Source organism: Mirounga angustirostris, unplaced genomic scaffold (genome assembly GCF_029215605.1).
Source record: "Mirounga angustirostris isolate CCGP_5_RB_7025 unplaced genomic scaffold, mMirAng1.0.hap1 SCAF_16, whole genome shotgun sequence".
NCBI classification, from domain to species: domain Eukaryota; kingdom Metazoa; phylum Chordata; class Mammalia; order Carnivora; family Phocidae; genus Mirounga; species Mirounga angustirostris.
The window spans coordinates 17,528,509-17,554,542 of NW_026991724.1; the positions used below are offsets into that span (position 1 = coordinate 17,528,509).

At 49.9% G+C, this 26,034-nt stretch overlaps 1 pseudogene; it reads left to right on the forward strand.

Annotated features, from left to right (window-relative positions):
* The first annotated feature begins 17,606 nt into the window (after positions 1–17,606).
* LOC123856002 (myelin-associated neurite-outgrowth inhibitor-like) lies at positions 17,607–25,251 on the forward strand (annotated as a pseudogene).
* The last annotated feature ends 783 nt before the right edge of the window (positions 25,252–26,034 follow it).

Genomic DNA, 26,034 nt, shown 5'->3' on the forward strand with positions numbered 1-26,034 from the left:
AGCATTAAGTGCTTTAAAAGGCCCTTTGCTTGGCATGTCAGCTCCATTAGAGGGAACATTTTATCACAACGGAGGCACAAGTAGGTTGTTTGATGGTAATTGCTTTTGTAACCCATAGAGAAAATGCATCGCAAACCCACCACAATTAAGTAAAGTGGTCACATTCCTCTTTTTTGATTTAGAGCTATTTAGAAATATTAGCAACTGACTTTGCTTCCAGGGTTTTTTTGTTTTTTTTTTTTCTCAACTGAAACTTTTTTTCTCTTGAATCCCATAAAATATTCTAAGTGCTCCAGGAGGGAGGAATGAAAGGATGTTTGCATTTTCAGCTCTGCAGCCAGCCATTGCTCAAATAATACCCTCAATGTGTAACCTGGGAGTTTGATATCCTCAAATATTTATAATTACACAGAAATAGCCCTAAGAAATGTTCAGGTTACTCGCAGCTGGATAATTATTGGCATTCCAATGTTCACAGACTCAGAGCTGCTTCTCAAAGTTTGGTGGTGTCCCTCTGCCGCTCAAAGCATGCAGGGTACATGGAATCTGTGGGCAGACCCCTACGGGGGCAAAGAAACAGCACATGGAGCTCCTAGCTCTCCCTAGCACACTGCAGCTTCCTCTCTTGCTAGGCAAGAGCTCCCTTCTCCTTCCCCAGAACATGAAAAGTCCAGGTGTGAAATGCAAATGGCACCCAGCCCCACTGGTCATGAGGAAGAGTCAGTATGTTGTACAAACACACACACAAAAGGAGGACTCAATCCTTCCCAACAAATCCTTTAGTCATTCATGGATGAAGTCCCCTGTCTGGAGGTTTCCCATGTTGTCTCAGATGCTCCCCGGAAAAGGGTGCTATGGTCAGATAAGCATGTGATGTGCGGCGCACTCCATCCTATGCCCCTTTGGAGGGCACAATGCACATCCTCTACTATACATTTTCCCTTTCGTTTCATCTTTCCTGCTGCTCCCTGCGCTCCATGCACATTTCCAGAAGAATATCAAGAAAACTATTTTCCCTGCATAATTATCCGCCTCCTCCCCACCCACCTACACACATCTTTCCTGCTTTGAAGGGGCAGCTGCTCTGATTTCTTTAAGTGGACTACACTCTGCATTTACTAGTCAGGTGGCATGAAAGTAAGGGAGCAGCCAGCCAAGGCTGGGGCGAGGGACTGGGCACTAGCCCTCTCCTCACCCCACCGGCCTAGGCTCCTCGGTCCATATTCAGGTCTCCTTCCCACTTCTGAGCTGGGGATGCAAGGCTGTTGGGCTTTGAATGGGTCACTAACCAGTGCCTGGCCCTCTTTCCCCTAAACTCAGACTGCCTCAGTCTTTTTTGTTGTTGTTTTTTAAAGATTTTATTTATTTGACAGAGAGAGACACAGCAAGAGAGGGAACAGAAGCAGGGGGAGTGGGAGAGGAAGAAGCAGGCTTCCCACGGAGCAGGGAGCCCGATGTGGGGCTCGATCCCAGGACCCTGGGATCATGACCTGAGCCAAAGGCAGACGCTTAAAAACTGAGCCACCCAGGCGCCCCTGGACTGCCTCAGTCTTGACCTTGCAACCAGATTTGAAATTCCTCTTCAATAAGATCAGCTAGTATGCTCTCAGCTGCAGGACACAGAAAACCCAATCCAAACTAATGCAAACAATAAAGAGAGTGGATTGGCTCACATAACCTCAGAGTCCAGAGGTGGCTGAGGCTCCAGCCAAGGTTCAGGCTGGGCAGTGACTCCACTGCTCTGGGATTCTCTCAGGCCTGACTGCCTCTGGCTATGGGCTTCATTCCCCAGCCTAGCCACACCTAACGCCATAAAGAGGTCAAAGCTGTTCCAAACGCATGTCTACACTCTGACCATCCAGAAGAGTCAGTGGGTCTTTCTCCATATTATCAAGAAAACATCTTCCCAGGCACCCATCAAAAGTCCCTCTGGTCCAGGTGATCCAGACTGGGTCGGGTGTCCAACCATTAGCCAATCACTAGGGCCAGGTGGATGGGACATGCTGACCGGCTTCACTCTATCAAGGCCTGCCTGTGCGGCTGGGGAGGATGGGAAGTGCAGGGACTGCATAGGGGAAGGATGGACATTCAAATAAAATGTGGAGTATATCACCAAAGGGAAGAAGAAATGGATACAGAAGGCCCACAGTGGTGAACATCCACTCCTTTGGGTAATATGTAATAAAGTCCTCTTAGCTTATCTCTTTGAGAAGCAAAGATCAACCTCTTTCTCTGTGCACTTCAGTAAAGAGCTTTCCAAGCAAGGTTCTTGCCTGTCTTATATCTGCAGCACCTAGAACACTGACTGGTTAACCTGATGCCCCACCAGTATGAGTGGAAGGAAGGGACCAAAGAGAGGAAGAAACAGGAAAGCCAACTTCCCATTTGCTTGGTGCAGGTGACTCTGGGGCTCTGGGTGAGTCGACGGACTGAACAGCCCTGGGATCAATGGTGCTGGCTGGTTGGGGCCCAGGGCCGAGTGACACATGATCTCATCCACAGACCTCACTTCTGAGAAGGCCAGGAGAAGGAAGAGCTTTTGCCAACAGAACTATGTGGCCTGTCACGTTAGTATCCACTATCTGAGCTGCAGGGATAATTCAGTGAAATTCTGGAAGCATTTATGGAATATCTACTTATGCCAAGTCCAGGAATGGGCACTGCAGAGCTCACAGTGGACAAGGCACAGGTAGTCTGTGCCCTGTGGGTGTCCAGCCTGGTGGATAGGGATCACAACCAAGCCAGGACAAAAACAGTGGGAACTCCATCACCAGAGGTTGGAGGAGCCCCCTCACTGCCCCCTCTGCATCACCTCAGACCTCTCTCTCAACAGCCAAAATGAGCCCCTAGGTGCCCTCACATAGCCGCTGAGTATTCTGGACATTCCTCTTATAGATTTGTGACGAATCAATCCAAACCTGCACATTTCCACCTTAGTTGCTAAGAATGAGAGAAAAGAGTGCTTCCCTAATTTTCCTTATGAAGAAGTTGGTACCTTGGACACAATGTTGTTCCCCTGAAAGCTCTTAGTGAGAGGAATAATTTCTTTTTCTTTAACAAAATAGTCTGTTCCTCCAAGTTTTTGAAAACCATTTTAGTCTCTATGCCCAATTCCAGAGTGGATGTGTGTTCAATGTCAAGAGCCAGCAGATGCCCCAGGTCAGGTGTCTGCGCAGCAAGAAGGGATCCTGTGGCTTCCTAAAGCCAGTTCCCATTTCCCAGAAACAGGGGTGCCTGGCTGGCTCAGTTGGAAGAGTATGCAACTCTTGACTTTGGGGTCATGAGTTTGAGCCCCACACTGGGTGTAGAGATTACTAAAAAAAAAAAATAAACTTAAAAAAATAAAAATAAATAAATAAAAGTCACATGGCACCATATAAAATATGAGACGCAATGGGGACTTTTAATAATCTTCTCATGTTGTATAGTGTGTCTTGGTTGAGAAATTTTTGGATGTGTTCAAAGTTTTGGTTAAACTACCTGACAATCCCTCCCCAGCTGACTCATCTAGTGAGACCCCCTGAAGCCCTTGGGTCTGAAGACGGGCACTCTTGGGGTTGGGACCTAGGATTTTCAATGAGAGTCCATATTGGTCATGCCTGGAGGGCATTTCTTCTCCTTTCAGGAGCTATTCAATCACCAGACTAAAAGTATTCATTCACTTTGCAAAATTTTTTTTGGCAACTACCATGTTTCAAGTTCTGTTCTAGGTGCTGGTCTAAAACTCTGGGCAGCCTATTCCTCAGAAAAGTTACACCAGAAGGGATCTCTGTGTTCTCTCCCACTTTTCTCAGCCCTGTGAGGTATGCTGTGAAGATAAATGTGAGAAATAGGACATGGCCAAACTGTGGTTCCCAACTTGTCAGTAGTATTAGCTTCACATTGCTGCTACAACAAATCAACACAAACTTCATGGTGAAAACAAATATATTCTCTTATGGGTCTGGAGGTCAGAAGTCCAAAATCAGTTTCACTGGGTTCAAGTCAAGGTGTGAGCAGGGCTGGTTCTTTTAAGAGGCCCTGAGGGAAGAATTCTTGCCTTCTTGGCTTCCAGTGGCCACCTGTATTCCTTGGCTTGTGGCCCCTTCCTCAGCTTCAAAGCACATCACTCCACCTCCCCTTCTATCATCACATCACCTTTCCAGCTTCCTTCTGTGACCTTCCCTCCCTCTTCTAAAGACACCTGTGGTTATTTTAAGGGCCCACCCAGATAACCCAGGATAATCTCCCCATCTCAAGATCCTTAACTTAATTACATTTTCAAAATCCCCTTTGCCATATAAGCTAACATTCTCAGGTTCTGGGGATTAAGATGGAGATATCTTTGGGGAGAAAGGGGAAAGCCATTATTCAGCCTACTGTACCAGCCCAGAACAAAGTTAGGGTGAACCTTCTCTCATGCCTCATGTCAGAGCTTGAGCTCCTACCAGCATCTGGCTGGGTTTAGCACCCTATGCAAGTGAACCCCCCCCACCCCGGAAAATCTGAGCTTTTCCTGGGGACTAACTTGTGCTTCAGAGCATATGCCAGCTTTTTGGCTATGAGGCTGCCTCTGTTGCCAACGACCCTGAGATGGCCACTCAGCTGAGCACTGCTGGCCTCCCTGGCCACCCTAAGGCCCCACTCAGGCTTTTGGAGCCAAAAGATCAGTCCTGACAAGCCTCTTTGCCAGATGTCAGGTCTCCCAAAAGTCATTTGCCTCAGAAATGGCTTGTCTTTGGCCACTGCTATGGCCTCCGCTGTGATCACCCATTAGTCCTCCACCGACCCCTCCAAGCCAACAGCAGTTGACTGGTAGGGCCTCTATATCTGCTTCCTTGCTCTTTCCTGCCTCAGTGTGGGCACTTGGTCCCCATGCTGGAACCACCCAGACATCTCTGTGTAGGGTGACCAACTGTCCCACTTGGGCTGGGACTGAGGAGTTTCCTGGGATGCAGGACTTTCCGTGTTAAAACCTGGACAGTCCCAGACAAACCAGGATGTAAACCCCCATCTCTGTATCTCAGAATCTGGAGGCCTCTCAAGCAGCCCCAGAAAAAAAAATAAGTCTCTCCCTCCTCCAGTACTAAGACTAGCTTCATTTCTGGCCTAAAAATTAATCATTTCCAGGACAGTTAACTAAGTCAATTATTCTCTTCAGGGGCAATTGCCCCTCTTCCCCAGGACCCAACTAGACAATCATCAAATAATCTGAAAGGGGTACACATCCCAAAGTCTGGGGAGCTCTGTCCCACCTGAGCATTATCCTCCTCATTAGAGCTAAAATAAAACAGCCCTTCTTATCAACTGAGCATGTTGCAGGCAACTTGACAGGATGTGTGCAGAGGCCCCTAAGAGTGAAGTGCCTGGGAATGACAAAGTAAAGCAGATCGATTACTGAGCATCTTCTGTGAGTCCAGTACTATACTAGGATACACAGTTAGGAGAGGTTGATAACTTAGGACTTATGCCCTCAAGGACTCACAAACCCCAGATCTTGGGGGATCCCAGTTATTTCCTACTGGGACATGTGGCTTTACTTGAAATCTGGATATTGGGGTAGGTCCCACGAAGAGGGGTTAAAACCTAGATTCCACCTGCCCCAGGAGAAGAAGCAACCCTTTGCATTCCCCTCAAGGAAAAAGGCTTTCCTGGGGAAAATCTCCCTTTCTTGAAGACACACTCATTCCTGGGGCTGACTGCTAACCTCACGAAAGCACAAGAACATCAATTATCTTGTCATTTCCCCCCAACACGTAGGTCAAGATTTCCAAGAGCCAAATCAGCCCTAGCTGTAGGTAAAACGTCACCATCAAGGTGCGAATGAAACTTACAATTCAGACTTCTCCTGAGGCAGACTGTGTTGCTAGAACGTGCGTGGGCTTTGCTCAATGACATGTCAAGCAGACAAATGCATACCTGGTACCATCTGTATTCAAGGCTGCCTTACCAGGCACTGGGAGGGCGTCCCTGAATAAATCTCACAGGCTTTAGTGGGAAGAATCCCCAGCGACTCTCAAGTTCATCTCCTTTATTTGATGGGTGAACAAATTGAGGCCCCAGGGAGGATGGAGGGGTACCCAGGAAGCCTTTAGAGCAGGAGGGGGACAGAACAGTGAACAGAGTCCTGGACTCCGAATCCCCCAGGCAACGTTCCTATCACATCGATTAATTAGGGAAAAGACCAATAGTATTAGCTGACCGTAATGGAACCTGGATGAACTGCCTGCACTGGGCTAATTGCTTTCTGGACATTGTCATTTACATAATGGGTGTCATTTACAACTGGGGTGCCCAATTGTCTTAGTCTGTCAACCACTGGGGGGTTTCCCTGGAAGCAGCACTTCCGGTGTGAAAATAGGAGAGTCCCAAACAGGGACAAGTTGGTTACCCTACATTTTAATCCTCTCAAAACCTTATAAAAGAGCCATCATTGCTGCTTCCGTTTTAAAGATAAGAAAACTGAGGTTTAGGGCACCTGGGTGGCTCAGTTGGTTAAGCGACTGCCTTCGGCTCAGGTCATGATCCTGGAGTCCCGAGATCGAGTCCCACGTCGGGCTCCCGGCTCGGCGGAGAGCGTGCTTCTCCCTCTGACCCTATCCCCTCTCATGCTGTTTCTCTCTCTCTCTCTCTCTCAAGTAAATAAATAAATAAAATCTTTAAAAAAAAAAAAAGAAAGAAAACTGAGGTTTAGAGACTCTATGTAACTTAAGGTCTCACAGTCAGTAAGTAGTAGAAGCAGCACCAAGACAGGAAATTCCACTCCAGGGCCCACCAGCTGAACCACTAAATTATAACAGGGACCTTGCCCTTAAAAAAAAAAAAGATTTTAGGGGCGCCTGGGTGGGTCAGTCATTAAGCGTCTGCCTTCGGCTCAGGTCATGATCCCAGGGTCCTGGGATCAAGGCCCACATCGGGCTCCCTGCTCAGCAGGAAGCCTGCTTCTCCCTCTCCCACTCCCCCTGCTTGTGTTTCCTCTCTCGCTGTGTCTCTCTCTGTCAAATAAAGAAATAAAATATTTAAAAAAAAAAAAAAGAAGATTTTATTTATTAATTTGAGAGAGAGAGAACAAGGGAGAGCACAAGCAGGGTGAAGAGCAGAGGGAGAAGCAGACTCCCCGTTGAGTAAGGAGCCCGATGAGGGGCTTGATCCCAGGACTCTGGGATCGTGACCTCAGCCAAAGGCAGACACTTAACCGACTGAGCCACCCAGGCGCCAACAGGGATCTTTCCTAAAAGATGAGGAATCTTGCAAATTTTGACTTTTGTATTTGGGAGCCATTTTCTCTGGAAAGAGAGTCTAAGGCACTCAGCAGGACCCCATACAGGCCAAAGAGAAGGTGTAGGGTGGTGCAACAAAGGGTCCCACACTGAGTTTACTTATCTCTTACTCTGAAGATTGAAAAGTGCTCAACCACGAGATCGGGACTCAGGCACAACCCCAGGAAAACATACGGGGGGCGGGGGGAGCTCAGCAGTGTTGGACCAGGTCCTGAGGAGTTGTGAAATCACATTCCCTGAAAGTGTTTGCACGGGGAGAGTCCCGGTTCAGCTGCCGTGACTCAGGCTTGACCTCCACAAGGCTCTGAGGATGTGACCCCTTGAGGACCCCAACTTGAGAAGGCAGAAAGCAGCTCCAAGCTTTACCAGCTCAGCAAGGCCACTTCCTCTGCTGCCTGCTTTTGTCAGCAACTAGCAGGGGGTTGTGCTGCTTCTGCAGCCCCCATCCCAGGGAAGACACCACAGTCTTCTGCCTGGATTATCACAGTAGACACTAATCATGTCACTCCCCTGCTTCACAGTCCCTCCGGGGGATCCTCCACATTTTTAGAATGTTAACATCCAAATTTCTCACAGCATCTTACAGATGCCTGGGCTCCACACTCACCCCCAAACCACCAACAGACAGGGCCTGGCCTGGGGTCATCCTAAAGGAATCCTGCCCAAGTGAGGAGGCAGTGAAAGAGGATTGGGTGGGCCACAAGCAGCCACTTGGGGGGAGGAACCCCATGCAAAAGAACTGTGTTTGGGGGTTCCTAGTGGGAAGGGGGGAGAAGGGTCTCTGAGGAACCCATGAAAGTGCCCAGTTGGGAAAGATCCAGAAGTTATCTATGTGCCACAGGGAAAGCCAGAATGTCAGATTCTAGATCCAGGGAAAAGAAGCCCTTCTCGGGCCTCTTGCTTCTCTCTCCTCCTCACTCCCCCACCTTAATCCATCCTCAAAGACAGGGATAACAGAGCGGCTAGCAAATGGAGGATGAGCTGGAGCAAGAAAGAAAACAGGCACACCACAACCTGCTGTCCTCCCTGGAGGCTTCCCACGGTGAGGTAGGGAAAGGTCTGAATAGGATATATATTTGATTATGCAATGGTGGCTACCTGAGTTTTTCCAATAGAGAGAGTTGGGGGAGAGGGGGTTTGCAGAAGCCAAATCCAGCTTATTCCATGAACTGCAGATGAAAGTTGGAGATGTAAAGTGCAAGGCATGTCCAGGGGACAAGTCACTCCATGCAAATTGTGGAATATGGAATATGCTGGCGGCAGTTGCGGTAGGAGTGATGAGTAGTGGGCAGGGACGGATCACACTGGTCTCATGGGTCTGGTTAAGTAACTTGAACCTTACCCTGACGACAGTGGGAAGCCATAGATGGTTGTAGGCAGAGAGTACCACGACCTGATTCATGTGTTCTAAAGTTCATTCTGAGTGTGGAGAATGGACTGAGGGGTGAGAACAGAGGTCTGAAGAGGCCTGAACAAGGACAAAGGTGGTGGGCTGGCAGATGGGGAGTAGGCTGGTAAGAAATGAAGGAAATGAAACTGGCAGAACAAGCTCTATTGGTCCTTGGGTCCCCTGCTCCCCCAGTGAGTCACTGAGGTCTGTGGGAGGAGCTGAGCAGCTCCTAAATGCAGGCCCAGGCAGGTGTTTCCATTTGTTCTCTCATCCAGTCCTCAAATGACCCTTGAGGTAGGAATCATCATCCCTACATGGCCAGTGAGAAGACTGGCTCAGAGCAGCCCAGTGATTTGATGGAGGCCACACATCTGGCTAGTGCAGCAGCCTGGACCAGAATCCAAGTCTGTTCTGGGACAGGGGCACTAGGCCATGCAGTCCTGAGTCTGTGGACAGCCACACCTGCTGACAGCTGGGGCAGCACCTCACATGAAGGACATTGGGTATGCTAACCTGGGCAGCCAGGTACACCGTCACTGGGACCACTGAGAGGAAAAACCAAAGTGTCAGAGTCACTGAGGGTCCTGACTGACACGGCAGGGTATCAGACGTGGTACACGCTGACAAGAACAACAAAAGATGAGGGGTGTGGAGGAAAGCTGAGAATGTGGCTGATGTCCCTTCCTGAGCAGAACGTGGGCCAAGAAGTTACAGGGAGAGCCTGCCCTGACCTCGCTGCCTGCCCGAAGGCCACGGTCCTTCCTTTCCTGCCCCTTACAAGAGGAGAGGGTCACAGGTGACCAACTGTCTGGTCATCTACTCACAAAGGGACAAAGCAGGGGCAGGGCAGGGTTGGGCCACAGAGGACTGACCAAGTGCCAGGCCTGTTTCTAAGTGATTTACACTGAACTCATTTAACCCTCTCAGTGGCCCTTGGTGTAAGTTACTGCCATTATCCCCATTTTATAAATGGGTAAGTGGAGGAACAAAGAGGTTCAGTAACTTCCCAAGGTCATACGATATCTGGTAACTGGCCAAGCTGGGGCTTAAACCCAGGTGGTCTGGCTCAAGTATAACAGCTGCGTGCTACACCCACCCATTCCTCCCACCTGCCCCTCCTCCACCCTCCCCTGCCTGCTCCCTGCCCCAGCTTTCCCATCTCACAAAATGGTCCTAGTCCCTCCACCTAAAGACCTGTACAGATCATGGCTGAGTGACCTTGACCCAGCCACAGCCTCTGGACATGATCTTGGCTATCCAGCCATCTGCCCTGCCCTGCTCAAGTGCCTCAGGCAGGAGCCTATGGATGGACCTTCCCTATCCACTCAGCCTGAGTCCAGCCAGGCTTTTGGGATGGAGAATGGGCATCCCTGCAGGCATGCTGGCCCACAGTAGGTCAGATGAGGGCTGTGAGCTGGGCCTGCTGGTGTCCCTGCCACCACAGCCTTGCCATGTGCACAGACCACAAACCAGAGACACCGAGCCCTTTGTTCCACCCAGCTTAAAATAAGTCAGGCCTTGCTCCATAGTGAGAAGTGCCAGGCCACCCTCCTAAAATGGACTCATGTGCCAGGGAGATCTGTGACTGCAACTTGGTGACCCACTATGACCATTTAACTCCTACTTCTCCATGCAGGGGCTGCAGGACAGTCCTTATTCCAGACAGGACTGCTCTTCTCATCCTGGCCTGGTCACTCTGGGCTCCCCTGCCTCCCAGGGGAGTTGGTCACAGCAGAAAAGTGGGAAGGGGTAGCAGTTCTGTGGGTCCCAAAAGGCATGGAGACGGGGGTTTTGGGCACCTAGGGCAGGCCAGAATTGAGCCTCAGCCTTTCCTGCTCTTGTTGCTAGTCTGCCCTTTGTCATCTCCAAGGGGACCGTGCATTCCAGCCCACCAGGAAGTTGAGCCAGCCTATGATCTCATTTTAAAGGTAAGGCAGATGAGGCCTGGAGAGGTATGACCTACCCAAGGGCAGCCAGGGAACAAATGGTAAAGCCAGTATTCAAGCTCCAGTCTGTTCCTATAGCCAAGGGCACCCTACCTCATGAGCACCCCATAACCACACCCAGGAAAGGTCGTGTCCTGTTCTGACGCTCCAGGACACCCTAGACGTGCCATCAAGGCAGTGAACATAAAGCCTGCCCTGCCCCCTGGCAGTTTTTCCTAACCATAAAACTGATTTTCCCTTTCATTTATTTTTCCACTTACCCACATGAAGAAGGCATCAAGAAAACATAATAAAAGAGCTCCCAAACTAGAGATGCACCATAATGGCAGAGAAGTGTAACTATAAATAGAAGAAAACCAGCCTCTCCAAGCTGTCCGGGATGGTCTGATTAGGCAGAGGCCTGTACCCTCTCATTAAGCAGCCTCAGTGTCCTACCTTGGACCCTCAGAAGCAGCTGGGTGGGGTGTGAAGTGGTCAGCAGGGTCGGGGAGGCACTTACTGGGCGTGCTGCAGAGATAAGCTTTTGGGGAGGGAGTTTCAGCATCCGTCTATTGTGGATAGCATCCCCTCAGCTGGGGTGGAGGCTGGGGGCAGGCCTGGGGGCAGGTTGTACACAGGGGTCACCTTGGCTTGGGCAAGATGCCTGGTGCCCTCCCAGTACATATTCTTTTCTTCCTCCAGTACATATTCTTTTTTTTTTAAGATTTTATTTATTTGACAGAGAGAGACAAAGCGAGAGAAGGAACACAAGCAGGGGGACCGGAAGAGGGAGAAGCAGGCTCCCCGTGGAGCAGGGAGCCTGACGTGGGGCTCGATCCCAGGACCCTGGGATCATGACCTGAGCCGAAGGCAGACGCTCAATGACTGAGCCACCCAGGCACCCCCTCACCCAGTACATATTCTTAAATAAGGACCATGGATGCTCAAGGAGATTCAGAAGCAGCAAGTTCGGCACCATTGACAGCTGATCTTCCTTGGGTATTAACTGTATGCCAGGCCCAGCACTGCCCATAAGTGATCTCATTTAATTCTCCCAACAATCCTGTACAGTATTATGATTGCCCTTATTTTACAAATGATGCACAGAGAGGTTAAGCAACTTGCCCAAGGTCACACAGCAGGTAAAAGGTGGAAATATGGTTTGAACCCAGGAAGACGACTCCAGTGCCTATAGGTCTAACCGTGATACTACACTGTCCCCCTGAGAAGGCTGTGGAAGAGGCCTCTATCAGCCCTGAGGGGGTCTCTGGCCTCAGTCCCATCTGGTTTGACAGGCCCTGGGTAAGGCCTAGCAATGTCTGAGTCCGTCAGGAAGCCAGGATGAAGAGTGGAAGGGAGAGGCTGCTGACATGGAGGATGATGTTTACGATCCTCAGAGCTACCCAGCAGGAGTGACAAGTTGAACCCATCAGGATGTAATATATCTCGGGGAAATGTGGGGAGCAGGGATTAGTCCCCAGAAATAAGATCGAGTGTGGGGGAAAAGCTGCGCCAGGTCTTTTGTTGCTGTCGTTAATAAGTTTATTTTTATTTAGTTAGTTTTAATTTTTTAAAAATTAAACTCTATGCCCATTGTGGGGCTCAAACTCATGACCCCAAGATCAAGATGTGCAAGCTCCACCAACTGAGTCAGCCAGGCACCCCATGTGCCAGGTCTTAGCAGGCACTCATCAAAAGGGTTGGTTAGAGAGGCCCACATACCAGACGCTGGCCCAGGGTCACAGCCCCAGGGTCAGCAGGCACTGGGGGCTAAGGGTCCCCTGGAATGAGGGAGGTAACCTGGGCTGCAGATCCTCAGGTTCATAGACCTTCGGGGTCCCAGCCCCAGAGCTGAGGGCCCTGGGGCCATAGATCCTGGCTCCCAGCCTGTGCCTCCATCTACCACCACCCCTCTGGCCAGAGAACCATCCCAGCGGTTACAAATGAGTCCACAGAGGGCGCCTGGGTGGCTCAGTTGGTTAAGCGACTGCCTTCGGCTCAGTCATGATCCTGGAGTCCCTGGATCAAGTCCCACATCGGGCTCCCTGCTCGGTGGGGAGTCTGCCTCTCCCTCTGACCCTCCCCCTTCTCATGTGCTCTCTCTCTCTCTCAAATAAATAAATAAAATCTTTAAAAAACAAACAAAACAAAACAAAACAAAAAAACAAATGAGTCCACAGAGTCCAAGGGCAACAAAGCTCTGCCAGGTGGGGATGGCTCTGCATGACATCAAGATGTCTAGCATAAATAGGACCCCTGAGTCTGGTGTGAGGTGTTCTTGAGTGGGTAGCCCAAAGGATGATGTGGTCTGAGAATCTATCCTGGAGGACAGTGCCAGAACAAAGGAGGAAAGAGGCTGTGCCATGGAGTCCTGCTGGGGGAGGCTGTTTGAGGGGACCAGGAAGGAGCCATGAGGCAGAAAAGACCCAAGCTAAGGTAAAATGGGATGGCTCTGTGCCCCCAGATTACTGTGGGTAGAGGGCAGGGCCAGTCTTCCCCTCAGGGACCCACAGTCCCAGGAGACACATCAAATACGGTAAGGATGGCGACCTGGGAAGGTGTCAGGTGCTCTCATCGGAGTCCTGAGATTTGTAGAAAAGGAAATGCTCCACCTTCTTTAGGTGTGGAGTGAAAGTCACCGAGACTGCTGTGGGGGAATATGCCTGGTTTCCCTCCTCAGACCCCCAAGCAGAGGTCTTTGTCCATCAGGAGCCTGGTCACAGCGCTCAGGACAGGGAGAGGGGCCCTGAAGCCCAGGCTGGTCCAGACAAATTGGACCCCAGGAGGGGCCTAGAAAGCAAGACAAGGGGGGGCAAGAGAGACAGCTTCAGCTTGGCCTGGGCACCCCAGGCCCAGCCTTTCCAGGGAGCTAAGTCAGTGATACGAAGGCTGGTACTTTCTCGAGTAATGTGCTGGTACTAATACGGCCACCGCCGTACAGATTTATAGAACCTCTGATTTCACAATCACTGAGGGCCTCACAAGTATTAATTAAGGCTCAAAACCCCTGGAGTCTGGAGCGGATTCTCATTAACCTCATTCTGCAGACGCTGTGACTCGGCTTCCTTCTTAGAACCCCATGGATATGGTAATGGCTCCAGCCCTGGAAGCCGGGCTGACAAGGTTCCCTCCTTATGTCACAGGGGGTGGGGGAGGCTTGGAGGCTCCTGATGACTCCAAGAAACTCATGTCACAGCCAGGTTCAGACCAGACAGACCTCAGCTTCTACTATAGTAGCTGACACAGAAAGGATTTCCCTTCTTTTGGCCTTTTTTTTTTTTTAAGATTTATTAATTTATTTGAAAGGGGGGGGGTGCGCACACAGTGGGGGTGGGGCAGAGGGAGAGGGAGAGAGAGAATCCCAAGCAGACTCCCTGCTGAGCACGGAGCCTGACTTGGGGCTTGATCCCACAACCCTGAGATCATGACCTGAGCTGAAATCAAGAGTCGGACACTTAACTGACTGAGCCACCCAGGCGCCCCTTGACTTTTTTTAAAGCAGATTAATTGAGATACAGACTTCACCCATTGAAAGCATTCAATTTAATGGCTTCTAGTATATTCGCAGAGTTGTGCATCCATGACCACAATCAATTTCAGAACATTTCATTATCACATTTCTTTTTTTTTTTTTTTAAGATTTTATTTATTTGACAGAGAGAGAGATAGCGAGAGCAGGAACACAGGCAGGGGGAGTGGGAGAGGCAGGCTTCCCGCTGAGCAGGGAGCCCCATGCGGGGCTCGATCCCAGGACCCTGAGATCATGACCTGAGCTGAAGGCAGATGCTTAATGACTGAGCCACCCAGGCACCTCATTATCACATTTCATTACCACAAAAAGAAACCCCCGCACTCCTTACTGATGATCCCCATTTTCCTGGCATCCTCCCCAGCCCTAGGCAACCACTAATCTACTTTGTCTCTATAGATTTGCCTATTCTGGCTTGTTTTTATTTATTTTTATTGTGATAAAATATACATAACATAAAATTTACCACTGTCACATTTTTAGGTGTCCAGTTCAGTGGCATTCAGTACATTCACGTTGGGGTGCAACCATTACCACCATCTATCTCCAGAGAGGTTTAGTCTTTCCAAACTGAAACTCTGTACTCATCAGACAGTAACTCCCCATCCTCCTTTCCCCCAGCCCCTGATCACCGCTACTGTACTTTCTCTCTGTGAATTTCTACTCATGTAAGTGCAACCATACAATGTATGTTCTTTTGTGTCTGACTTATTTCACTTAGTGTAATGTTTTCAAGGTACATTCTGGATTATTTCTTAATTATGAAACATTTCAACTGAAAGTAAAGAAAACAATATGCAACACATCACCTTGAATTAAGTCATACATCTTATATTTGTTTAATCTGTTAGCTTTTTGCCATATTTGCTTTTTTTTTTTTTTTTGGTAACACCTTCCCCAGAGCTAATTCAGTTCCCCAGATGCATACCAGTTGGTATGCATCTTTCTTGTTCATGTCTTTATATTTTTAAGTTTATAACACAATATATGGTACTATTTTGTGTCTTTAAACATAGTTAACCTACATGATGACTATAGTTAACACTGGCCTATTGTATATTTGAAAGTTTCTAAGACAGTTGGTCATAAAAGTTCTCATCACTGGGCGCCTGGGTGGCTCAGTTGGTTGGGCGACTGCCTTCGGCTCAGGTCATGATCCTGGAGAGCCGGGATCAAGTCCCGCATGGGGCTCCCTGCTCGGCGGGGAGCCTGCTTCTCTCTCTGACCCTCCCCCCTCTCATGTGCTCTCTGTCTCTCTCATTCTGTCATAAATAAATAAATAAATAAATAAATAAATAAATAAATAAATAAATAAATAAAAAAGTTCTCATCACAAGGAAAAAAACCTTTTTTTTTTGGTATCTATATGAGATGATGGATGTTAAATAAACTTACTGTTGTAATCATTTTACAATATATGTAAGTCATGTCATTATGCTGTATGCTTTAAACTTACATAGTGCTGTGTGTAAACTATCTCAATAAAACTGAAAAAAATAAAAAAGCATTTTTAAATGTAATTTGATCTCTTTGAAGAATCTGCATATATAAATACAAGGTGTTCAACTCTTAAACAATATTTAAATGGTGTCATATATTGTCTACCCTGTCATTTGTTCTCCACGCCACACTTTATTTTTGAGATTGATCCTTGCTGATATATGCAGCTCTGGTTTGCTCATTTTTATTGCTGTACAGTGTTCCTGTGACTGTGTACCCCACATGCTGGGTTTATCCAGGGGGTTCCCACATTTGGATTCTTACCAGAGAAGCCAGGATTACTCCCATCTGAGCTGGGCAGACACAGATAGCTCCCAAGCAGAGAACAAGCCACCCCGCAAAAAAAACTGTGTTCCTAACTGGGCCTGGAACCCCAGCGCTCCATCCCAGTTCAAGTTCTGTATTCGGAGTTGTGAGGGGCATGGCCTGGCCAGCTCGTGCAAGACCAGCACCTCAGAGAGGGAGCAAACCCTGTCCAGGTCCTTATGATTCGTTCCTCACCTTGGTCTCTCTTTCTGAGTTGCAGAATCCCTTGAGACAAAGCTCAGAATTCCTCTCCCCATGGAAATGTACCCACAGAGAATCTTCAAGCTCACCTGTAGGCCCCCAGGGTTGGGCTCTGGCCGCATCTTCCTGCTAGTTTCTCTATACAGTTTAGGGAGCCATGTGGCTTGAAGGTGTTAGGGAGGAGTAACTAGCATTGTGCACCTGGTGGAGGCATCAATAAATGCTTGCTGAGTGAGCGAGCAAATGAGTGCATGGATGAGAAAACACTCAGAGCCCCTGGCACCGGGCCTAGTAGGTGCTCAGAAACAGTGGCTGTGATTAATGTGTTCATGTATGTTTTAAGTTAGGTTGAACGTAGTATTATTTACAGGCAGTAAAATCCACCCTTTGTAGTATACAGTGTATGAGTTTTGATAAATGCACAGCTGTGTAATCATCACCACAATCAACATATAAAATATTTCCATCACTCCTTTGTGCTCCTTTGTAGTCGATCCCCTCCACCCCCACCCCCACCCCTAGACCCTGGCAACCCCTGATCTCTCTCCTGTCCCTATAGGTTTGCTTTCTCCAAAATGTAACTGGAATGACATCACGGAGCCTTTTGAGTCTGGCTTCTTTTACTTAGCATAACACATTTGGGACTGATTCCTATTTTTGCTCATATCATATCATACATTTGAGAGTTTGATTTCCTTTTCATTGCCAAGGAATATCCCACTGTATGGATGGATCACAGTTTGTTTATCCATTTGCCAGTTGAAGGACATTTGGATTATCTCAGTTTGGGGCAATTATGAACAGGGCCACTGTGAGTGGTAGCATACAGGTTATTGTGTGAAGATAAGTTCATTTCTCTTGGGTAAATATGTAGGATTGGGATTTCTGGGTCATATGGTGAGTGAATGCTTAACTTTACAAGAAGATGCCAAAGTGTTTTCCAAAGTGGCTGCACCAATTGCATCCCCTCCAACCATGTCTAAGAGTTCCAGTTGCTTTGCATCCTAACCAGGACTTGATATAATTAGGGTTTTTTTTTTTCTTCTTTTGACCATTCTAATAGGTGTGTGGTGGTATCTCCTTGTGGCCTTAATCTGCAATTCCCTTATGATTTTAAATTGGTGTATTTTATTGCTAGTCAATCTCATGGCGTGTGGTCTGTGGCTGGCCAGGGCTTCAGCTCCAGACACTACTCCCCTGAAGTGCTGGGGGAACCCGGGACACCATGAGGCCTTTTCACGGGCAGAAGGCAGGCTCAGGGCTATGCTGCTGGGGACCCTATTTTGCTCAAAACGAGTGGGTGCCTGCTGTTCCACCATGCTGAGTTCCTCATCTGTGATGGGCTGGTTGCTGGGTAATGACTTGGGCCAGGCTGTGACAACTGGTGCTGAGAATACCTCCAGCCACCCACAGTGGCCCTTCTCAGGCACAGATGCACTTGTGGTATCTGGAGTGGGAGTAAAGGATGGGGCGGAGCTGCCTATGCTAAAGGCCCTATGGTTGCCTCCAGTGAGCGCTCCAAAACTGCCAGGAAGAGGTACTGCCCCATTTAATAAGTAGGGCTCCACAAAGCGGGGGGGGTGTGTGTCTGCTTCTGCACCCAAAATGGGCTCTCCAGTGACTCATGATCAGATCTCTTCACTCTGCCTACTGCCCGGCTCCTGCTACCAAGAGTCCCAAGGGAAGCTGCATATGGTAGGGCCTCAGCCTTTGCCTCACCATCCAGAGAGGCCCAGATCCAGGTCTCTGGCCTTTCCTCTATTTTGCTATCTCTTTCACCGATCACAGCCCCGACTAGTACCCCCAGGGAAACACCTGCCTGTCCCTATCAGCCTGCCCCTCTGACCAGGGCTCCCATTGTTTGTCTATCCCTGTTCCCAGCCCCTGCTGGTACAGATGCCAGAGAGATGACCACTCCTCAGGCCTTCTTTCCTGGGTGTTCTCTACTCCAGGCCCCTGCTCAATTGTAGATAAGCTGGCTGGGTCTTGCTCTCCGTCTACCTTCCTTCTCTGGATGCCTCCTACATCAGCTACCTGCCCTCCCTGAGACTGGTATAGAGACGGGAACAGATGAAGGCAGGAGGTCTGCAAGGCCTGGTACAGCAGGGAAGGCTTTGGGCAGGAGGCAGGGGACTGAGCTGGGCCAGGGAGCAGGGAAGGTTTGGAAGAGGGAAGAAAAGAAGGTCAAAGAGCCAGGTGTAAGGGCACTGCTGGTGATATTAGGGCATGAGGGGAGAGGGAGGGGGTAGTGTCTGCCCAAATCTGAAGGATCTGAGGTTTAACTCTGGAAGGGCTCAGTGACCATCAGGAAGCCAGGATCAGAGGCTCATCCAGCCTGTTCATTTCCCCCACCATCCCCCAACACAGACACGCAAGAGCTCCAGGTCACTCTCCCTCCCATCCTTGTGGGTGGAAGGCCTGGGAGCTGAGGGCCCCCCTGTGTGGCTGCTTGCTCCTCCCTTTCCATCACTCATGCAGCAAGGAGCCAGGTTGCTTGAGAAGGCAGGGCATGGAGGATACAGAGAAAATCCCAGAAGCTTGGTGTAGGTCACTCATGCCACTGTGGACTGTACAGCCCACATCTGCAGCTCCCAGGTGGCACCAGGAGGCCTGGGGGAGGGTTTGCTGCACAAATACAGCACAAAGATCACAGCCTCCCTCCTCTGGCCATGCCCTACCCAGATCTTCCACATTCCTCCTCACTCACCTGAGGCCATCACCCCAGGTAGGACCCTTGGCAGAGCTGTGGAGATTTACAGGGTGCCCTCGGCTCTAAAGTTCCTGAGTCATTGGCAGGAATTCATGCCCTGGGTCTAGAGATGCCCCGCCTGTACCATCTGGCCGGGGGCCAAACAGCTCATCGCCAGGCCTCCTTCCCTGGATTTCTCAGGCTGGCACCACCACTTGGGGCCTGGCTCTGGTTTTTATCATCAAATCCAGGCAAGTGCCCTGGACCGAGAAAAACAACAACGGGTTTATCTCTTCTGTGTGCCACACACCGCCCAGCTCATCATAAACCTTATCTTCTAGCACTGGACCTCTGCTGTCCCCTCCCCACCCTTGGGCTCCTCACCTCCACTGTCTGTGCCTGAACCACTTTCCCGGCTCCCTGCTGCTGCTATTGTTGCAATAGCCTGGCAGAGAGGAAGGCCATTCACCAACGAGGCAAGACCAGGCAGGCTCTCTTTAAGAGGTTCATGGACAAGGGCAGGAGGGCCCTGCTGGTGGTGCCACAGGGCAGGGAACAGGGCCAAGGCCGTTCCGAGGCAGTGGCCACTGGGTGCCTCCTGTACAGCAGCCCAGAACACCAAGCACTGAGGTCCCCCAGGAGCCCTCAGAGCCCATGTGGACAAGCTTGGTCATTTCTGGCCAGGGCCTCCGCTGCTCCTCCACCCTCTCTGGGCCTCTGGTTCCTCTCACATCAAACAAAGGGTTGAGAGGAAGTCACTCAGTGCTCTCCCAGCTCTGAAACACTAAGACTGATTCAAAAGACTTGGGAGCAGCCCCTGGGCCAGGAGGAAATGACCACGCACAATCATGTTCCTCATGACCAAATCAAACCTCCGTCAAATTCTGTGGAATTTGGGCTGCAAGCTAAGGGCTGGGCCCCTGATTTAAAAGTTTAGCCCTTCACTCACTTTCAACACTTGGCATCAACGGCCAACAAGTCACAGCCTGAGCTGTTCAAAGTGAACATCTCTGATCTATCTTTTCACAAACCCAGTTCAGAGGGTCTGTGCCCAGTGCTTTGACCCTCTTGGGGCCCAGACTGAAGACGACGGAACACAGACATAGACACTGACTTGCAGCCCCTGTGATCAGAGTCCAGATCAGCTGAGACAGGTGAAGTGATTCCCTCTTGTGGTCGCCCAGGGGACGTGGCAAAGGGGACTGGAATCCAGGACTCTAGGCTTTTCCCACATGTCACCAGCACTCTTTCCTCCACATCATGCAACTCCAGTGGCCCCTGCCCAGAACCCCTCCATCCCTCCTCCCCTGCCCCTCCACACTATTTTGAGGGTAAACTCTGGTTATGGTGAGCACCATTCTGAGGTCCCCTGTGGATGGAGCCTTCAGCGGGTCAGTAAAAAACACAGAAACGTACCTCAACAGTGCTATACTCACTGTGCTTAACCAGACAAAGGTCACATGATATCAACATTCTGTGATCACAACTAAGACCCACTTCATTAACAGGGATCAAGCGGAGACCTTTGATCTCCCTACCAAGCTCTGGCTTCTCTTCCCCTCCCTTTCTGCCCCAAGGAGGAGGTCTTCATGAGAAATTGGGGCCTTTCCTTCCTAAAGGTTTAAAGTTTTGGGAGTCCCTCACTGCTTTGGGAATCTGGGGCAAGAAGGGACCACAGTGCCCTTGTTTCCCAGGTGACTAACTGAGCCTTCCCGAGTCAGTCCATGCTGAGAGCTGTCACACATGAGTCAGTGACATCCTGTTGAACCAGGAGGACAGCTGCAGTTCCCATCTTCACCTCAGTGAAGGATGCCTGCTAGACAGGTGCTCGCAGCATGGGTGGAGCCACACAGCATCCTTCTATCCCTCCATGTATTTATTTATGCAAGCCATGGTTGGTGGGAACTGGGAGGTAGCAATGTCACTAAAGCCATGAGAGAAGAGAGCTGGCAGCCGTGGGGTGGGGCTGACTCTTCCCTTTCTCATCCACATATCCATCCCAAGTCCCTCGTCCTCCCACTGCTGCTGCCTGCTCAGATCTTCCCTCGCCTCTTCCTAATGACCTCCCTGCCCACGAACTATCCATACTTGAGTCTAACCTCCACACTGGCTGCCAGGGTCCCTTTCTAAAACACAAGCCCGATCTAATCACTATTTTGTGTCCCTTCTGTACAATCCACCCAAAGACCTGGCAGAGACTGGAGGATTTCACAACCTGAACCCAATTTGCCTGAGTCATCTCTGGTTCCAAAGAAACACTAATGAATGTGAATGAATGAACAGCACACTCATAACTCTGGTGGGGCTCACACTCTACAGATATGAGCATCCAGAAAGGCCAGGTCCCAACAGTGGCCAGAAGGACATGGACATTGGTCTTGCCCTCTAGTCCTGGATTCTGCTCCATAGCTCCGACCTGTGGAGAATGTACCTAGATTAGCAACCTTCACCTGGGGGGTCCCCGGGGCTCTGGAGCCCTCGGTTCTATGGCTCCTCCTGACCATCTGGCCAGGATGCCACTTCTCTGGAATAGGGCCCTGAATCAGAGACCACAGCCATTCCCACAGCTGGCTGGTGTCCCCACATAAGCTTCTGAAATCATTTATTTACACAAAAATTCATTTCTGTGGAATTTGGGCTTTAATCTGTGGGACTATGGCCTCATTAGGTCCAAAGGGATTTTCTCAAGTTCTGAGCTAGAGGTGCCCTTAGTTCATTACCCTTCGGTGCTACTCAATTCCCCCAGCTCCTGAGGCAGTATCGATGACAAACAAGCCTCTCGAAATGATGCCAAGTCTCTGACATCATCTTTAGGAAAGAATCCCAGGATACCCTCCTTCCCTTTCCTGGTCCCAAGGAGTACATGTCTCAAGCCTTCAATTGTAGTCACTAGCTGGGCAAACGCACATGGAGACTCAGTTCTGAAGGTTCATCCTGCAGTTCGTAGCCAGTCAGAAGAAGGTATGTCTGAGATAGGACTGCAAAATCAAACAGCCACTTAGGAAACAGTGTGGCAATTTCTTTAAAAGTTAAACATACATCTGTCATATGACATGACCATTTCATTTCTAGATAGTTACCTGAGAGAAATAAAAGCACATATCCACACAAACGCTTGCACACAAGTATCGATGGCACCTTAATGTGTAGTAGGCCAGAACTGGAAACAACCTAAATGCCCATCAATAGCTGAAGATAGACAAATTGTCTATCCATACAAAAGAATAATACTTAGCAATAAAAAGGAGTTACCTGTTAATATATACTACAACATGGATGAATCTCAAAAACAATTATGGCGAGTGATAAGAAGAACAAACAAAAATATTACATACTGAATGAGTTCATTTATGTAAAATTCAGACAGTACAAACTAAGCTGTACTGACAGGGCAGCAGATGGGGGGTTGCCTAGAGGTAGTGGGGATGGGGGAGACGACAAAGGGACACGAGGAAACTTTTGGGGGTGATGGATATATTCATTATCTAGATTGTGGTGATGGTATCACAGGTGTATACATATGTTAAAACTCACCACATTGGGGCGCCTGGGTGGCTCAGTCGTTAAGCGTCTGCCTTGGGCTCAGGTCATGATCCCAGGGTCCTGGGATCGAGCCCCGCATCGGGCTCCCTGCTCTGCGGGAAGCCTGCTTCTCCCTCTCCCACTCCCCCTGCTTGTGTTCCCTCTCTCGCTGTGTCTCTCTCTGTCAAATAAAGAAATAAAATCTTTAGAAAAAATAAAAATAAATAAAAATAAAAATAACAAAAGAAGAAGAAAGGGCAGAGTCTCCTTGTACCCTCACTGCAGTCTTCTGTTGCCCTCAGAATACAGTGAGCACCCAACTCGGTCTGCAAGGCCCTTCTGGTAGCCTGGTCACCCTCTCCAGCCTCATCTCTTGTATCTCCCCCATGTGGCAATCCATCAATTGTGGCTCCCGGAATGTGCCATGCTATTTTACACTGGTGTATGCTGTCCCCTCCACTGGCAGGGCTGACTCCTGCTCAACCACCCAGAGAACTCCTACTCTATTGTCAAGGCCATGCTCAGTAATGCCCTCTCCACAGAAGCCTTGCCAACCCTAGCAGGTCCCTGTGAACAGCATCTTCCTCTGTGCTCCACAGCCAAGTGCCCAATTTGCTGTTAGCATCTGTTTGTCCCAGCAGACTGTGGGCTCCTTGAGGCTAAGGACGGTGTCACATCCATCCCTGTCTTGTCTGTGTCAGGCCCATGGGCATCTATGAAGCTTTATTCAGTGAATTCAATATGCCCAAGAAGGGGGGGTGGGTCAGCATGGGGTGGGATATGAGAGGTTCAGAACAGGAGCTAAGAGGTGGGAAGAGCCAGGAAGGGCAGAAGGCACAGGCTTCCCCTTTCCCAGCTCCCCTGGGAAGAGAAGAGACTGCACCAATCAGGATTCAGCTAGATCCTCAGGTGGGTGGGGTTCGGTAAGGTGGGCCCCCTGCTTCCCCACATAAGGAGCTTTGGCACAGGGGTGCTGAGGCTTCTGCTCCAACACTCATCAGGAAGTTCCAACATCTGTTTGTTTGTCTGCATTCCCCACATCTGGTGAAAAATGGCCTCCGAGACTACACCTGCAGTTAGCAGCTTGGAGAAGTGGAATGGACAGCAGACCCTGCAGTGGTTCCCAGACACAGTGAGAGAGAACCACTGCAAAGGGAACCCATGAGCTCCTGATGCCTTGGGTAACTGCCCAGCAGTCCTGGCCTCTTCCTCCTCCATGGATTCAGGGGTCCTAAGCAGGCCCCTGGCTGGATGACTGTGTAGGGGTGACATTTTCTCCACCTAGCCCTGCAGTCTTGGCATTGCCATTCAGCTGTAGCCTAAGATGAACTGGTGTTTATGTTGGGAGCTGGGCCACTCAGGCGAAGAGAGCTCCCACTCTGCCTGATCAATCAGGGAACAGTGCCAAGGCCAAGTACAGGGGGCCCAGGGGAGATCATTCTTCAGGGATCAAAAGTGGGAGGATAAATACCCAGAAATGATGCCCCACAAGCTTCTAGGTTGGGAACTAAAGACACAGGTTGTGCCAGGGGCTGAAAGTCCCTGCACCACTGGAGCATACTGGCAAGGAAGGGCAGCCAAGAGCCAGAGGCTCTGCCCGGGGGGAACAAGCCTGGGGCCAAGGCACAAACGCATCATTTGTCCAATGACCATCAGACTATTTTCTGATGCCACAGGCAGATGATTATAAATGAAACATTTCTTTCAAAATGTAAGTGACACCACTGGGGCTGATCCCATTATTTACTCTGGGGCAGAACCAGCCGTGAGCTGGTTGCTCTCGGGTCCCCTCCAAGCTGGTTTAGTAACTGGTTTTCCACCAAAGGGCTTATTAAAGGTCAGCCTCTCCTAGAAGGTATCCTGTGGCACCTCTCTTGGAGAGGGGCCTTCTAATGTCACATCGCTTGAAAATTTCTCAAGCTAGCATCCCAAAGTGAGATCCTACAAACTCATTCTTTTTTTTTTTTTTTTTAAAGATTTTATTTATTTATTTGACCGAGAGAGACACAGCGAGAGAGGGAACACACGCAGGGGGAGTGGGAGAGGGAGAAGCAGGCTCCCCGCAGAGCAGGGAACCCGATGCGGGACTCGATCCCAGGACCCTGGGATCATGACCTGAGCTGAAGGCAGTCGCTTAACCAACTGAGCCACCCAGGCGCCCTCTACAAACTCATTCTTGGGCCCCCACACTCTAGGGGTGGCACCAAGGTCAGGCCTGCAGCTCAGGGTCGCTTGGCGCCTGGGCAGGGTACAGCCTGGCAGTGCCCACAGGAGGAACGCTGGCTGCGCTTTGTCTAGCGGGGCTGACCAGGCCACTGGAGGCCTGAGGGAGGTGGAGCTGGGTGCGGACCGGAATGCGTGGGCAGTTCCTGAAATCGTGAATCCTGTTTATAGCCCTGCTTTTTCTGGGGTTTCCTATGAAAATGCCAAAGGAAGTGGTCATCCAACTGGTTTCCCCATAGGTTACGCAGCTGCAGCTCCCAAACAGGCTACACTTCTCGCACATCTTACAAAGTATCCTGTTCTCCCACCAGTGGGCCAGTACCACCATACTCCTCCTCCCCCAACCCCTACCAGACCGCTGTGGAACCCAGGCGAAGTGCCTACTCCCAGCAGAGTCCTGACACACAGCAAAGCACGGACTACACACAGCCCCGTATACCCCGCCTGTTCATGTCATCCACTACACCGAGGGGCTGCAGCCCGACCGCATGCAGGTGATGGTGTACGTTGCTCCCATCCCTCCATCCCTCCACCTAGAAGCAATGGTGTCACCATGGGCATGGTGGCTGGGACCACTCTGGCCATGTTGACAGGTATCCTGCTGACCACCCTCTCCCCAACTCCTGTCGCCCCCCACATAGTCACTGTGCCCACGTACTGGGGCCCCGGGAACGTCCATCTACATCTATGTACACTCTCAGTGGTGATCACCCTGCAAATGTGTGAGGATGGATATGTGCAGTCACATCATGGAGGTTCCACAGCTGGGGCTGCACACCTCACACCTCCAGCCCGGACTTTCTTCTTAATGCTCTCGACACTTAGCTAAACCCTACTGTGGCCCGGCCCAGCAGGTCCCAGCGCCATTAGTCTCCAACCAACTCTGTGGGTTGGTCTTAAAGCAAATCCTGTTTTGTGGGCTGCCTGGTAATTTTTTAGGTAACTGTAATGATAAAGGGGAGAATTAATCTAAAAAAAAAACAAACCCACACACTCTACCTTAAAAAAGTTGCTAAGACTCTTGGTACCTCAGTATCTTCCATTGCAAAGGGTCTGTAATTCACTTCCTTTTGTTCATTTCACAAATATTTTTAGGGTACCTGCTACATATGAGGCCCTGTACTAGATATCTCAAGGAAGAGAGATGAATATCTTACCTGAAAGAGGCTTGCAGCCAGCTCTCAGACACTCACTGACCCTCGCAGCCTGAGAGCCAGGTCCAGTGAGGGTGCTTGGGGATGTGGAAAGTGAGGGTGAGGGTGAAGGTCTCACAGCACAGATGCTGTGAAACACAATTCAGAGTGCTCTGTGAACTGATCAAAGAATGTTCCAGGGGCGCCTGGGTGGCTCAGTCGCTAAGCGCCTGCCTTCGGCTCAGGTCATGATCCTGGGGTCCTGGGATCGAGCCCCACATCGCGCTCCCTGCTCGGCAGGAAGCCTGTTTCTCCCTCTCCCACTCCCCCTGCTTGTGTTTCCTCTCTCGCTGTGTC